Consider the following 14,970-nt stretch of genomic DNA (forward strand, 5'->3'; position numbering starts at 1 on the left):
CTAATAATTACCCAAATACTCAAAAGGACAAAAAAGACATTTCTTAAAAACACAGTAATATGAAAACAATATTTTATACTGCTTAAAAATGTTTTATGCATTTTTGCTTGTTTAAATTTCTAATGTATTTTAATGCTTGAAAACATGTTTTCCTCTCCAGTAATTTCAATTTTAAGTTACCATTTGGAGACACTCCTTTTAAGTTTCATAGGGAGGTGTTAAACAGATACTGTGTTCCACCTTCAAGTTGTAAGGATTGTATCTGTTGATGTGGCAGGCCTTTTGAAATATATATTCGTATAGGCAAATACATATATATGGGTGCTCAAGTAGTTCTATTAAGAATGAGTCATGATTTGTTATTAAAGGAAAGATAAATAATGGTAATAACATAAAACCTTCACTTTTTCTTTCTGGTTCAGAAGTGTAGGCAAAAATATGACTGAATATCTTTTTTAATAAGATAAATTATTTCTTGGACAAGGCTGCATTCAGAAGTGCGAGAGCTGTAATTAGGCACAGATTGATTGTATCATTCAACGGTGAAAACCAGGGGGAGATCTTGTTCTGAATAATTGCTCTAGATTAAAATCCAGTAGTAAAGTCTGGCATGAACAGACCTCTACTAGGAATTTAGGTATAATCTGGGGATTTACCATCTGGAGGTGGTGGGAGAATCTGAACATATTGGTCAGAGAATGACTATCTGCTGACAGCGTAAGGTAGCAGGGAAATGACAAAGCAGGTTCTAGAAGGCATTAAGTGAGAATTATTAGCAGCCTTAGAGGAACACTACTGCCATTGCTACATAAGCCATATGTAGTGTGACATATCAGATACTATTCTAAGAAATAATGTGATTTCAAATATACTTAGTCGGGAGAGCTGTAGTGTTGTTTAGAGAATATGAAAAGACATGGCCTGTGTAGTGTAATCCAGCTGAAGTTGAGAGGTGACTTTCTATAAAGATACTGGAGAGGGAGGATAATTATGTTATAAGTAAAGATTAGGACCACATAAATTATTATTAACCAGTCATAAATAAACTGAGAATAGGTTTGAAGAAGGTCTGCAATACGACGTGAAGTGAGATTCTAAAATGATTTCTAAGTAGATTGGAGTCAGAGCAACTAAATGGTTTTAAGGAGAAGCTTGAAATAAGCCTATGAAACAGGTTATGTAAATATGTCCAAAAAATTCCTGGCTTAAGATATCTGATGTTCAGTATATCTAAAGAGTGTTGGAAGAAGTCTTTTCAGCCTCTAATTTGCACTTTTATTTGTGTTAATTTTAATCTTCAAAGCTTTCCTGGTCATTTAATCTGGTCAGGAAAGCTTTTTCTTCTCTTCTTTCTCTTCTGTAGTTGTAGAATTCAGTGTTTAAATGACTAGAATTAAAACCCAAGGGGAGATGATATGGTAGCAAGTTGCATTGGAATTAAATTCTCATAAATATTTTGTTGGCGTATCCTAATAATATACTTAGGTTTAAGTTCTTCTCCGTATTTAAGATCAGAATGAAATTTAATCATGTCAGTTCAAGTTAGTACAACTATCAAGTTAGTATGTTAGTAAGGCTGTCTTTCTTTTTGGTGATCTGGAAATTGTATGTAAGAAATTCCTTTCTGTAATTTTTATGTAAGATATGTATGATAGTACAATCATCTTTGATCTCTTCAGTTCTCTTTCTATGGCTCATTATCTCTTTTTATCTCTTACTGTGTTACATACACATGGATAGCCAAACAACCTTAGCAAAGAATTGCAGAAGTCATCAAAAAATAATTTTGACAAAAACATCCTTTTTTTCCAGTATAGAGTTGATTTTTTAGTGTATGTGGAGTATATGTGGACTAAAAGTCACTGAAGGAATTTTCTAGAGTATTAATTCTTCAATGGGAGAAAGATAATTGGATGAAAACACATTAGATTCTCTCCATTTTGTTTGTACAAACTAATATGGCTGTTGTATGAGCCCACATAAAGTGACAGCTTGAAAGGTAGAACTTCGATATGTAAAAAATTTACTTTCAAGGACCATAAACATAATTCTTATTTATAATTCTTATTTAGAATTATTTAAAATTTACATCAACATTATTGAGAATTTACATATAGAATTAGTAACAGCTGCTTGTATGTGCAAAGTCTTGTACCTCTATAATTACATTGATATTCATAGTTTTCAATCTTATCTGCATGTCACAACTGAATTTTCCTTCTCCCTAAGAATTTTTCCTGCTCAAATGGAAAAGACTCTTATATTAGGTAGGTAGAAAACTAAAAATCTCATTAAAGTCTGTGCCTGGTTGCTCAGAAGTGCTGGTAATAACATAACAGCAATTACTGTTATTTCACAAAAGAAATACAACGTACACTGTCTGGATCCACAAGGTTTTGTAATCTGGGAGGCAGCAGTTGTTTTAACTTAGAAGTGTCTCCACGAGACTCTGATAGGGTCATGTAAGGAGTGAGAATGGCCTGGAGTAAAAGCTGTGCATGAGATCCTTGCACTGTACCCTGACTGGAAGATGTACTAGAGTTTTAACAGAGTTGCAGTAACCTGAAGTGGACAGTGGACCTAGCATTTAAGTAGTATGCTCAGACAAGCTTAAAATGAGTAGTCTTGAAACTAAAAATGGTAATCTTGTAGTCAGGAAGGGATGGGTAGATGAGTGAAGGACCGGAGTGTCAACTGAATGTTCCAACCAAAGTTAAATCTGTGGGTTACTTAAGCAGAGAAAACAATTTGTCAAGCTGAAAAGATGTAGTGGGAGTGGAGGGCTTCAGTCTGCATGGGTGATGATCATTGTAGCTACAGAGCTTTTGGATTTTACCATCAATTTGTTAATTTCATTGCTCACCTAAAAGGTGGAGATTTAATTCGATTTAATGCAAAAAAAGAGAGCATTTATCTACATCCCCTTTATGTTCATAAAATGTGTCAGGAGCACCTGGTGTGTAGGTACTGAAGTGTGCAGACTGCAGTGAGCCAATGGGTAGCAGTGCAGGGCAACACTGGTGTATGGGGCAGGGCAGGAGTGGGGACATTGTGGCAGCATCTGCTTTATAGGTTTTTCTAACCGTGTATATGCTTTTCTTGCTTTTCACTACTTAGGGGATATAAGGCTACAGAAAATCTACTCTAGACAGGATAGTCATTTGCTTTGTGGCAGTCATACTGTACCTTATGAAATCTCTCCTCTTGAAAATCTTGGGGTATTTATTGATATTCCTTTGTGTTGCAATCATGGGAGTGAATGCAAGTCTTCCATCTGCTAAAAACAACCAGTAATTAGGAATGTAGAGTAAAATATGCAGAGTACACCAGATATGCAGAGAAGAGCAGCTGAATATAAAAAATCCTCTCATCACAGAAGAAATCAAATATATTAATATTTTCTAGAAATTTTCAAGTTTATATGACTAAAATTTATTATATAGAACTGGTCTAGAATATTTTATAGGTAAAACAATTTTTTTTGTTTTAGTTTGAACTCGACATTGGATCCTCCTCAAAATTCCATCTTTAATTTCTATCTTCAATGAGTAATGGAGAACATTTTGAAATATAACAAAGGTAAGGTGGATATCTATGTATTAAAGTAGTGTTTGGTTGGCTCGCTATGATCTTGAACTTCAAATATCAGATTATTTGAATTTTCCAGGGATACAAAACTTTTATAGTGACAGTGACAGATCCATCCAATGTATTTAAAACATAGCATGTGTGTGTATGCATAGAAGTGAAAAAATTATATGTGCAAATATGTGTGTATGAATGTGTCTTCTCGTTCTGTTCTACTGTGGTCTTAAGTTGCTAACACTATGCAAGAGGCATTGTGATTTTCCAGGTGTTCATATTTTTGTAGCATCAACTATTAAATGTGGTAAGGTGTTATAGTAGTTGGACAGATAAATACTGATTTCAGTTACCTATTATTGGTGAATATTTTCAGTCATGGTTTTGAAGTGACAATTATTTGGGTTAGATTTAGAATGTAAGGACAATAATTTCTGTCAATTTTTTGACAAATTCATATATGTTTTCATTCTTTAGAGGTATTTTGGGTGAGGTGCAACAGGATACATATAAAAGTGTTGGTAAAAAAGAAGATAAAATTATATTTAATACATTAAATAAACAAGTGGTCATTAAGAGAATGAAAGTTAATTATAATTAAGACACTGTAGGAATTTAATCAGATGTTCATAATAATTTTGGATTTTAATATAATCCTGTGTTTATTTTTATTTTTAAACTTAATAACAAATATTTGTGTGTGCAAACACAGGCCTTAAAAACTTTTCATTTTAACAATTTTAGATAAATAAGAACACGCTCAGGACCAACCCTCCCAATCAGGATCAGCAAGCTGAGGTGGACAATGTTTGGAATAGAGTATCTAAAATTTGCCAGAATGAAAACTACTGAGCGTAAACAAAGAGATATTTTCCTGTTGTTTTTTACCTCGTTGTCATTCAAGTAAACAGCTGCTAAATTTTGTGTTATTCTAGATTCTTTAGTTCTAGATATTATACTTTCTGTGCCCTAATTAATATTAATGATGATAATTTTTGAATGTTAAAGATGTTAATTTAACTCACTAGGTCTGCTGCTTCATTGATGTCTTCCATACTCTAATTTAGAAGAAAATGCTTCATCAAACATTAGTGCTTCAATCATAAAAAGATGTAATAGCAGAAGCATCAGAACTCACGTGATCCAGAACCTCTCAGTTTTTCGCATTTTCTAAATGGAATCAGTCATTATTTTTCTTAGCTCATTTCTGACAAGCTAAACAATCCTTTTCTTTCACACAGAACCTTTCCTTGTTTGAGGATACCTAAAGGTTGTTGTGTACAAAATTTATAATTTTACCTTCAAATATGCATTCGACTTTAGGCTGGAACAAAGTCGAATGCTTAAAGGCTCAAAATTTTCTGCTCTTTCAGGATGACAGTGGTTCTTTAGATTGCCTCTGTAATGAGAAAGCAAATGATGCAACCTGTTCTAAAAGCCACCCACAAATTATGCCAACACTGGGATCTGCAGACTCATCATCTCTTGGGGAATTTTATAGAATATAACTTTTTGTTCTCTTGTTGCTGCTTTCAGCTCAGGACTTTCTCATGTCTCTTTTTGTCTTCAAAAAGTTATCTTCAAAAGCCCATTAACAATGCATAATTTTTTTTTTTTATTTTGCTTGTTTAACAGATGTATCTGAGGGATATCAAACTATTAAACTATACATGGCTATAGGATAATTCTGGATACTCTCAAATTATATGTTGTTTTCTCTTTTATAAATTTACATGTATAATTGTCCAACTTGTGAAAAAGGTTGAAACATTATCCAGGAGTTCTCATTTCCAGCTTTCTTGTCAACTGATGAGTTCATATTCTCCAGCTTGTCTCTTAATTATATAGTGAGCACTCTGAATGAAGGCTTAAAATAGGAACCCACATTCAATTTTTATAAGGTATAACAGTACTGCCAGACAATCTCCTCCTAGGTTTATGATCAGGGAATATAGAGGGAAAAGCAGGTCCTCTCTGCGTGGTTTGGATAAACGTTTTTTATTCACCTTCTTGCCTCTTCCCCCATGCAGATTAAAACAGCTCAGAGCTGTGTAAACTGTTCTTTTACAGACTATTTCAACTTAACTTCAAATCCCACTTTCACTGGGCATCCTGTGATTTACACTCAGAAGTGCTACAGGTGCTACAGGTGCTAGGGGATAAATTCGACTGGAGTGTATTCTTAGGCAAATCAAACCATTCTTTTATGTGTACTTTCTAACATTTGGGTCATATAANGACAATCTTCCTAATACTAGTTAGCTGCATTTGTGCTCCAGTGTATGGACAGCAATTTGGAATTTATTCCTATCTATAATGCTTTTGATTTGCCACCTCCACTCTTCTCTCTATTTTTTCTGCCCACCATGTAAAATGTCTATCTTTTCTATATTATTAGAAACAGTTTACATAAAAACCTGATTGCTAGTATTTCTGGAGTGAGTGGTATTTGATTCCATTATAGCACTAAGCATCTCCTCTGGGGAGGGTATATAACTCGAACATTATTTTCTGAGAGGCTTGAAATTTGATAAAGTCTGACTGAGTCCTGCCATGTAACCTTACCATAAATACAAAAATTTTCAAAAATCTGAAGTTAATTTTCTTGTGGTTTTTTTTTGTTTTTCTTAATGCAAAAACATAAAAATATAGTAATGTTTTTGTCTACATCCTTCTTTTTCTCTATTGAGGTATAGACTGGGGAATCAATCTGTGAACAGCCTGTGAATTATCTCTGATATTGTATGTCAATCCACTATTATTATTTGGTCATATTCTTGCCCCTTATGCCTTGTATTCAGAAGAGAGGAAACAGGTTACATGGTATGGAGTTTGGAAGACTGTTGAAACCCAAAGAGCTGTTGTTGAAAAGGAACAATGTCATGGCTATATGCCAGCTATTTTTATTCAGACTAAAAGCAGAAAATTACTGTTTTACAGAGGTAGGAAAGTCTTCCAAAAAATGGATACCGGAATAGTTGATGTAAGAAGCTAGAAGTCCAACAGAGAAAGTTTGCTGAGACAGCCCGGTGAACAAAAAAAATGAAAAAAGAAAACAGAGGGAAGGAGGTGTGTTTAGAAAGGACTAAATACAGCTAAAAGTGAAGGCTACAAATTTTACAGAAAACTTCTCAGTCTGAAGATGTGTGATTGAAGTAAGGCTAACTACCATAATACTGTAAAAAGCTAAAGGGCAGTGGGGAGTCTAACAGAAGAAACAGTAGAAGAGAAGTTGTATTTCGTTTGGTTGAGTAAAAGTTCTATGTGTTTTAAAGGTGCTTAGTATTAGAAAATGTTTACAAAGTGTATTCCGCTTTCCTTAAACATTCCTTCCTAACATTTCTATCTGAAATTTTATACTGTGAACCAGCATCCATGGACCTAGAACTCATGTAAATCTGTGTGTTTAAACTAGTGGCATTTGTTATTTCGTTGTCCAGTCTTCTGCCATCACTTTCTGTTGGGAACCACTGTAGACTGAAATTGAAACTGTATCATGAAATTACCTTGAGGTCAATGAACTTTCAAGAAATCACAGCCAAACCTTTCTGTGACTTTTCTCGGGGACCGTGTTTCCTGGGTGCACAGTTCTGGGTAGCCAGTTCTCCATCTTCTCCCAGGAGTGTGGGAGAAAGACTCTGTTGCACTAGAATGGGAAGCCATGCAGTTGTCTAGGAGCACTGCCTCATCTGCTCCTTGACTAAAGTCGGGAATGAAGCTTGCTAAAGTTTTCCACTTTGATAGAGGTTTTTTTGAGCCTAGATTTCCTAGGCTTTCAGGAAATCTATTGTTCTTCAACAGTAGACTTCATGTCTAAATTATTTATTCTTGATTTAATTTTTTCCTAGTTGAATCTTGAATATAAGCCTATAGGTCACTTGTACATACATGTACACACACACACTAATATAATTTTTATATCTCTATACATTCTTGTCAGATAAAACAATTCCTTATTCTTTTTAAGGAAAGTTGCATTTTTGATGGAATGTGAAACTGATGGTTATATTCAAAAGGAAAGAAATAATGTATTTCTAAAAAATTTTGCCTGGCAATTTTTTTTTTCAAGAGAAGTAAATATATCATACGGATAGAATTCTAATTTTTTAAATGGTTACTACTCATTCAAATCTATCAATTTCCCTGAGGTTAAGGATCCACTTAACTAAAATATTATGTAAACTTTTATTCTCCTTCTTTGTCTCCTTTTTTTGGTCATTTTTGCTTTTTGGTTCTTTTTTCTTCTTTTTCCCTCTTATTACATTTTTCCTTTTTTTTTTTCCCATTTCTTTTTTTAAGGCATTGTTTTACCTTTTTAATAGTAATGGCTAGTCTGCTCAGTAGAAGTGGTGTGGACCCTTAATCATAGAGTCACATATATTGAGTTGGAAGGGACAATTCTAATTTTTTAACTTTTCAAAGTCATTACAGGCACACTGTGAACTAATTCACAGCAAAATTTATAGAACTTTAGATTTTACTCATCTGCATGTGAACAGGTCCATTTAGTTACTACTGGGTCTGAATAAAATAACATCCTATTTTATATCAGTGATATAACTTTTTTATATACTTATGCAATTTTAGATCCTGTTCTTCATAACTAAAAAAAGAAATGAAGCCTGAAATTTGTGAAAAATGTATTCTCATTTCAAGGCTGTTCTTTCATCTGACTTATTATGCTGCCATCATCTTCAAATCATGCAAAAGCTGCCCTTTTCATACTGAAGTATGATGAGTAGATATTTAATGAAGGCTTATAAAACAATTGTACCAGAATGCAGTAATATCAGCAAAATATTAGTGTGCCAATATCTAGTGCATATACTAGCACAGTAGATGCTCTATATGGACATAATTAGTATAGTCTTTCAGCATATGGACTGACTTTGTAGAGGAAATGCAGCCCCGTTCCTAGAATTATATATTCAATAACATGCTAGTCACGTTCAAGGGGGACATGCTGCAGTTTTCGGAGCTGAAGTAGATGTGATGTTTTGTTGTACCTGATATTGAAGCAGCTGTGTTCTGAGATAAAGTATGGAGTATGTTCAGCATCACAGCTGCTGTGCTGTGCCTAATTTGACAGTGAGAAAGGGCTTCACAGTAATCCTAACTGTTTGCCATAAAGATAGTGTACATGGAAACCATGGGCAATAAGACTTTACATTGACATCCTAGCCTTTACTATTCATAGCTACATTTATCATTTATCATTACATTTATCATTACAATTCTCATCTGGAATTAGATCTGATTTTTAGCAATAGCCTTACAATTCTGCTATTTGGTGAGTTTTGGTTGGGATCTCCACCTGATAGCAAACTTAAATAACATAGTTTTCTGGTTATAAGAGCTTTCTACCATGTAAGAAATTACTTTTGCCCTCTGACAGTGTCTGGAGGAGCTGAGCTGGAATTATCTTAGCATCTTGCTGTCCTTATCGCTCCAGAAATACTTAACATAAAGCTTCTAGCTCCTTATGCATTTAGTACATTATATCTTCTAGCGTTATATTATAACCTAAAGAAGAAACGGTTGTTTGGAAAAAGGGTTTTAGAAATTTCAAATTACCTTTTTTCACCTACTTTATAAACTTTAATTAATATTCACCCATCTGTCTCCTTCCACTTCCTGCTTCTCTACTTATGCAAATAAGACTATCAGTTTAGTGTGGAGGCTGGCAGGCCATTAAGGGGAGTGCAAATGCATTGGAAAAACAGAGTCTTCTTGTTTCTTATAGTTAAGAGGCTGGCTTTGAGAAACCATTACTCCAAGTATGGATCATAAATAAAATCTAATGCCAGTTCATCAGAAGTTTCTATTTCAACAGTTTATGGGAGGTGTGCCAGGGAAGAATGAGGTGTATTTCTGCAGAAGTCTGCATCGTGAAGTGAGTCAAGGAACTGACTAAAAGTCAGATCATGTAGGCTGTTGATGAAGCCAACACAGAATCAAGACCAGTTTCTTAAGGCACTTTGCAGCCCAATCACACATAGAATCACACAACATCATTTAGGTTGGAAAAAACCTCTGAGATTGAGTCCCAACTGTCAACTAGACCACAGCACTAAGCCCCATGTCCAGTCATTTCTTGAACATTTCCAGAAATGGTGAGTCCACCACCTCCCTGGGCAGTTTGTTTCAATGCTTAACCACCCTTTCTGTGAAAAAATTATTCCTGATGGCCAGCCCTGGTGCAGTTTGAGGCTATGACCTCTTGTCCTGTTGCTAGTTGCCTGGGAGAAGAGGCTGACATCCACCTCACTATAACATCCTTTCAGGTAGTTGTAGAGAGTGATAAGGTCTCCCCTCAGCCTACTTTTCTTCAGGCAAAACAACCCCAGCTCCCTCAGCCCCTCCTTGTTAAGACTTGTGCTTCAGACTCTCCACCAGCTCCATTGTCCTTCTCTGGACACACTTCAGCACCTCAAATGTCCTTCTTGTAGTGAGGGGTCCAGAACTGAACACAGGTTTCAAGATGCAGTCACACCAGTGCCGAGTACAGGAGGACAATCACTTCCGTGGTCCTGCTGGCACCACTATTACTGATATAGGCCAGGATGCCATTGGTCTTCTTGGCCACCTGGGCACACTGCTGGCTCGTGTTCAGCCAGTCGTGGAACAGCACCCTTGGATCCTTTTCTGCTGGACACTTTCCAGCCACTCTTTCCCCAGTCTGTAGCGCTGCTTGGGGTTGTTGTGACTGAAGTGCAGTGCCCAGCACTTTGCCTTGTTGAACCTCATATCATTGATCTTGGCACATGATCCAGCTTGTCCAGATCCCTCTGCAGAGCCTTCCTATGCTACAGCAGATCAACGCTCCCACTCAACCTCGTCTCATCCAGGCAACTGTATCCAGGTTGCACTTTTCATGATTTCCTGATCTTAATCCCCTTTATAAGATTTTTTTGTTTTGTAGGTAGGAAGGGGAGGATGATGGTTGAAAATTGGTCATTGGAGGTCTGCATGTGCTTTGCTGAATCCTAATGCAAGCCTTATTTGTCATCTGCCATAATATCTTTAATATCTCCATCCATCATAATTGTTAATATATTCATTATACAGTGAACAGATATTATACAGATGTTATTAATGCTATTGCACAAATGAGCAAATAAGACACAGACTGAATGCTAGATCCACAAAGAGATATTCCTGACTCTTGGTCTAGCAATTAAATTGGGCTTCTGAACTGTAGGGTTTATGCACTATCCAAAGAGTTATGATGAGAGTAAGTAGGAAAGGGGGTCTATAAATACCCTCCAGTATCAGAACAGTTTGTATTGCAAATACTGTTCCTTTTACAAACTGATGAGGGCTCTCTGTTTTCTCTTTTTATTTTTCAGGTGTTCATTTCTGACCATACCTACTCTGAAAAGTAGATCATAACGGAATGAACTTTTTAGCTTCTCTCATTTCCTGGTTGATATATGACTTGGAGCTTGAGGTCTTATATCTCTCAAAAGTTGTTCTATTTCACATGTTCTTATTAAGCCTATTAAGTTCTCTTTTCTGTGCTATCTTAGCACAGCTAAAACCACACATTGAAGGTGCTACATTTTAAACTAAAAAAAAAAAATCTTTTCTAAAAAAACCCCTACTTTTGGCTATAATTGCCCTGACTATGTTCTTCTTTGAGTGGTAAAGATAAGAAACTCCAGGGAATTTCTCCCAGTGAGGGTTTGGAGAATCTCTTTTGCATTGGCAGTATAACTGCGTGATCAGCACAGATTTTTTAGATTATCTCCAAATCACGAGTAAGTGGCCAAGATCCATGTCAGAGCCTTGGCTGCACCTTCATGCTCTTATGGCCCAGACCAGCCTCACCTTGGGCCTCCATCCACATCTCTGCCTATAATCTGAAGGGCTCCATGTTGGCTCAGTCCTGAGTCTTAGGCTTTTGTCTGAGCTATGCTGTCAGTGCTAGTGCTGGCTAGGTCAGGCATTCCTGTGCCTAGACACAGATCCTGTTGAACTGAACCCTAACCCATGGACTGACCTTCTAGCTTGACCTGTCTTGTCCTTCTGAACCTGCTTTGTGATATCTGGACAATATTGCACCCTGATGACCCTTAGAGTCTGAGGACCCTTAGAGACTGAGGAAGCAAAGAGTTTAAAATACAGGCATCTTTCTGAACCCTCCTTAGAATATTCTGAAACCATTCTTCATGCTTAAGTGGTGTCCTCTCTTGCACGATACATAAGCAGAAAAGTGCAGTTATGAAAGCTGGTGGAAGGACTTGCTGGGATTTCCTTGCTCTTGTCAGAGCAGATCTCATGGTAACGCCTTTGAGTATTCTGCAGACAGGCCTTGCTGTTCCTTTCCACTGTAAGTTCATCATATGAGCATCAACTTAGTTGATATCTCTTTGTTCCTGGTACATGGTTTCTAATAGGTAGTATAATATTAGTGTCTAATACATAGTCCTAAATATCTACAGATAGTATCTAATAGATAGCCTTAAAAAATAAAAGGTACTACTCTTGGTAATAGGTGTTGTAGTTGTTGACCTTTGCAATGACTGTCAACCAAAAAATTTTCTGGTACTAGAAAAACAGACTTTGATTAAAAATATATATGTGGGATATATTCGTGGTATAGTATCTGTGGTAAAATATTAGTTAAAGATTCATACCTTTGTAAATGGGAGAAGATCTTAAAATTTCTAAGTTGTCCAGTAGGTGTTCTGGCAGGCACAGAGCTGCTGTCTTCACTTGCTCATACAAATACATCTCAAAGCTATTTAAAGTGCCTTCATATCCTGAGTTTTTTTAAAAGTCTTATCTTTACAAAAGAAGTGAGATTATCACTGAGGATCCTTTCTAATTTCATACAATGAAGATAGTTTTACTTTCTGATATGTTCAATACTAAGTTTGGAAGGATAGCTCTGAGGTTTTGCATTACCAAATGTTAGGTTATGGTGTGTCCAGAAGTTGAAAGTATTGTAGAGGAGGCAATACTGGTATTCTTCAGATTGCATGGTATGTCATTTAAATATGGTTTGGATTTTAAAATGCTTTCAGAAGAAGGACAGAGATTCTTGTCCTTCCTTTTTCTCTTTCAAATGGTTTGTCCTAAAGTGCTTCTGAAGCTCCTCTGATACAGCTAATACCTGAGACAGTCTTAAAATGTTCAGTGATGCAATGAGCAAAACAAAACATTTTGTTGGCAATTAAAGACCAGGTAGTGCAGATACTGATCTTCATTAGATAGCTACAGATTTAAGTAATTAAGTAAACACATCTGAAAGCAGTTCAGACATGCATGTTTCTTCATTACTCAGGTATCAACTTACTCATCAGAATGGTATCGTGCCTGTGCTATATTTGAGAGAGCTGGTACTGTAAGCTGATAGAAGCATATTGCACAATGTATTAGCTGAATTTTTTGACTGCGTGGTTCTAGGATATAAAATTCCAAAGCTTAAGGGTGCAATTTTCTCAGTTTAACTTTTACACTTCTATTTCCTACATTTATTTTTAGTAACTGAAATGTTCCCCCAGAAAATACCATAAGAAGACAAATGAGAATGTTGAGATTGGAACATGAGTTGTAAAATTATGCAGCCCATTTTAGGACTTGCATCTCAATTTTCTGAACTATAGAGCCACTCACCTTCATGGTTTTTAGTCCATGCATATATGTCTCTTTCTTCCAGATGTAACAAGAAAAAAATCAGCGTCAGCTTTTCATTTTTTCTAGCATTCAAAATCAAACCTCTATAAGTCTCAAGTTAAAAAAACTAATGGATTTTCAGTTAGCGCAAAAAACTACTTCAAATGAGCATTTAAAGAAAAGGGTCTTTAACAAAATGTTTTGGTAACAGTAACATTTCTTTTAAATTTAGTTACCAAAATGGAGGACAGATCTAGACTAGGCTTTTGAAATTTATTTGAAATAGAAGAAAATTTTATGAAGTGGAGTTTATTCATTGCTTATCTGAAAAGCTTGTTTTATATAGAAATGCCTCTAAAAGAAATTTCCACTTGTAAACAAGCATCTTTGCTCCTGAAGTAGTTATCTCCAAAGACAGGTTATATGTTTTAACACAGGATTTAGACCCACTTGACAGCTGCACCAAAGGGCACTTTTCTTTGCTCCATAGATAAAAAAGTTTTGTGTTGCTAGTAGAAAGCTAGCAGACAGTTCTTGTTTCACTTCATTTTTGGTCATTTTTTGGAGTATGTACAAGAAAAGGAGACAGTTGGAATATTAATGCAATGTAATATTTTCCAAATAAAAACAACATTGAACTGTACCAGGCATTAGTGCCCTTAGTGCAAAACACTGATGCTTAAGTTAAAAGTTTGAGCACCATTCAGGAAAACTGGCATGGTGTATTGTACGAAGTGCTCTGCATACATTGGATACACAGAGTAGCATTCAGTTCAATCTCTAGTTCAGTGACTGAGGCCAAATCTGGAAAAAAATAGATTGGAGTTTTTTCCTGCTGTTTTGTTACCTGCTGTCCCTTATGGTTCCAGAACAGCCTGTTAACCTGAAAATAATCACTCTTCTCTTTGTATTTTATATAGCTTAGCATTTTGGCTTACCTTTACCTGAGGATTTGGAAGAATTTCTTCCATATTTCTGACATCAGACAGTCCAGTCAGTATTTAAACTTACTTGACCGTAATAACTTGATATTCCAGTGTTTAAAGTAATATATCTATTAGGAACTATCCTCTGGTGGTCTGAAAATTGTCTTGAGTGTACAGGTAGCTATGAATCATAGTTACTGTGTTGTTCTAATTCCTGCTCTGGAGGAAGCTTTTAAGGAATTATAGATCAAGTCCACAAGTGTTAATGGGCTCATTCACTGCAGCAAACACTATAGCTTACATGAATCCTAAGCTGCACAGAATTTTTGAAAGCTAACCTTTCATGTTATTGGATAAAAAGTGTAAACAAATACCAATAGCTTACATGGCAAAATGAAAGAAAAGTGCTAGCTTTCTAACCCAAAAGTCACACCATGTGCCTGAGAGTATCATTCAAAGACGTCCTGAACTCTGTCAGGATTGGTGCTGTAACCAATTCCCTGGGGAACCTGTTCCGGTGCCCAACCATGCTCTGGGTGAAGAACCTTTTTCTAATATCCAACCTGAACCTCCCATGACACAACTTCAGGCCATTCCCTCGAGTCCTGTCACTGGTCGTCACAGAGAAGAGATCAGTGCCTGCCCCTCCTCTTCCCCTCACAAGGAAGTTGTAGACTTCAGTGAGGTCTCCCCTCAGTCTCCTCTTCTCCAGGCTAAACAGACCAAGTGCCCACAGCTGCTCCTCATATGGTCTCCCCTCAAGACTCTTCATCATCTTCGTTGCCCTCCTTTAGACTCTCTCTAATAGCTTAATATCTTTCTTATATTACAGTGACCAAAA

The 14,970-nt window shown here is 36.1% G+C and overlaps 1 protein-coding gene across 5 annotated transcripts in view; it reads left to right on the plus strand.

Moving 5' to 3' along the window:
* The window catches only part of LRRC4C (leucine rich repeat containing 4C), a 496,561-nt gene that overhangs the window by 301,941 nt on the left and 179,650 nt on the right, over nucleotides 1-14,970 (plus strand). For 4 of the 5 annotated variants that reach the window (XM_017812552.1, XM_017812506.1, XM_017812499.1 and 1 more), the window contains one exon: nucleotides 3,491-3,579. The exons of the other annotated variant lie outside the window; for it this stretch is intronic. The gene's annotated coding sequence lies outside the window, so the exon portion shown is untranslated. The remainder of the gene's footprint in view (nucleotides 1-3,490; nucleotides 3,580-14,970) is intronic. 5 annotated transcript variants of the gene reach the window in all.

This window comes from Lepidothrix coronata, unplaced genomic scaffold (genome assembly GCF_001604755.1).
Source record: "Lepidothrix coronata isolate B3197 unplaced genomic scaffold, Lepidothrix_coronata-1.0 Scaffold1, whole genome shotgun sequence".
Lineage (NCBI taxonomy): Eukaryota > Metazoa > Chordata > Aves > Passeriformes > Pipridae > Lepidothrix > Lepidothrix coronata.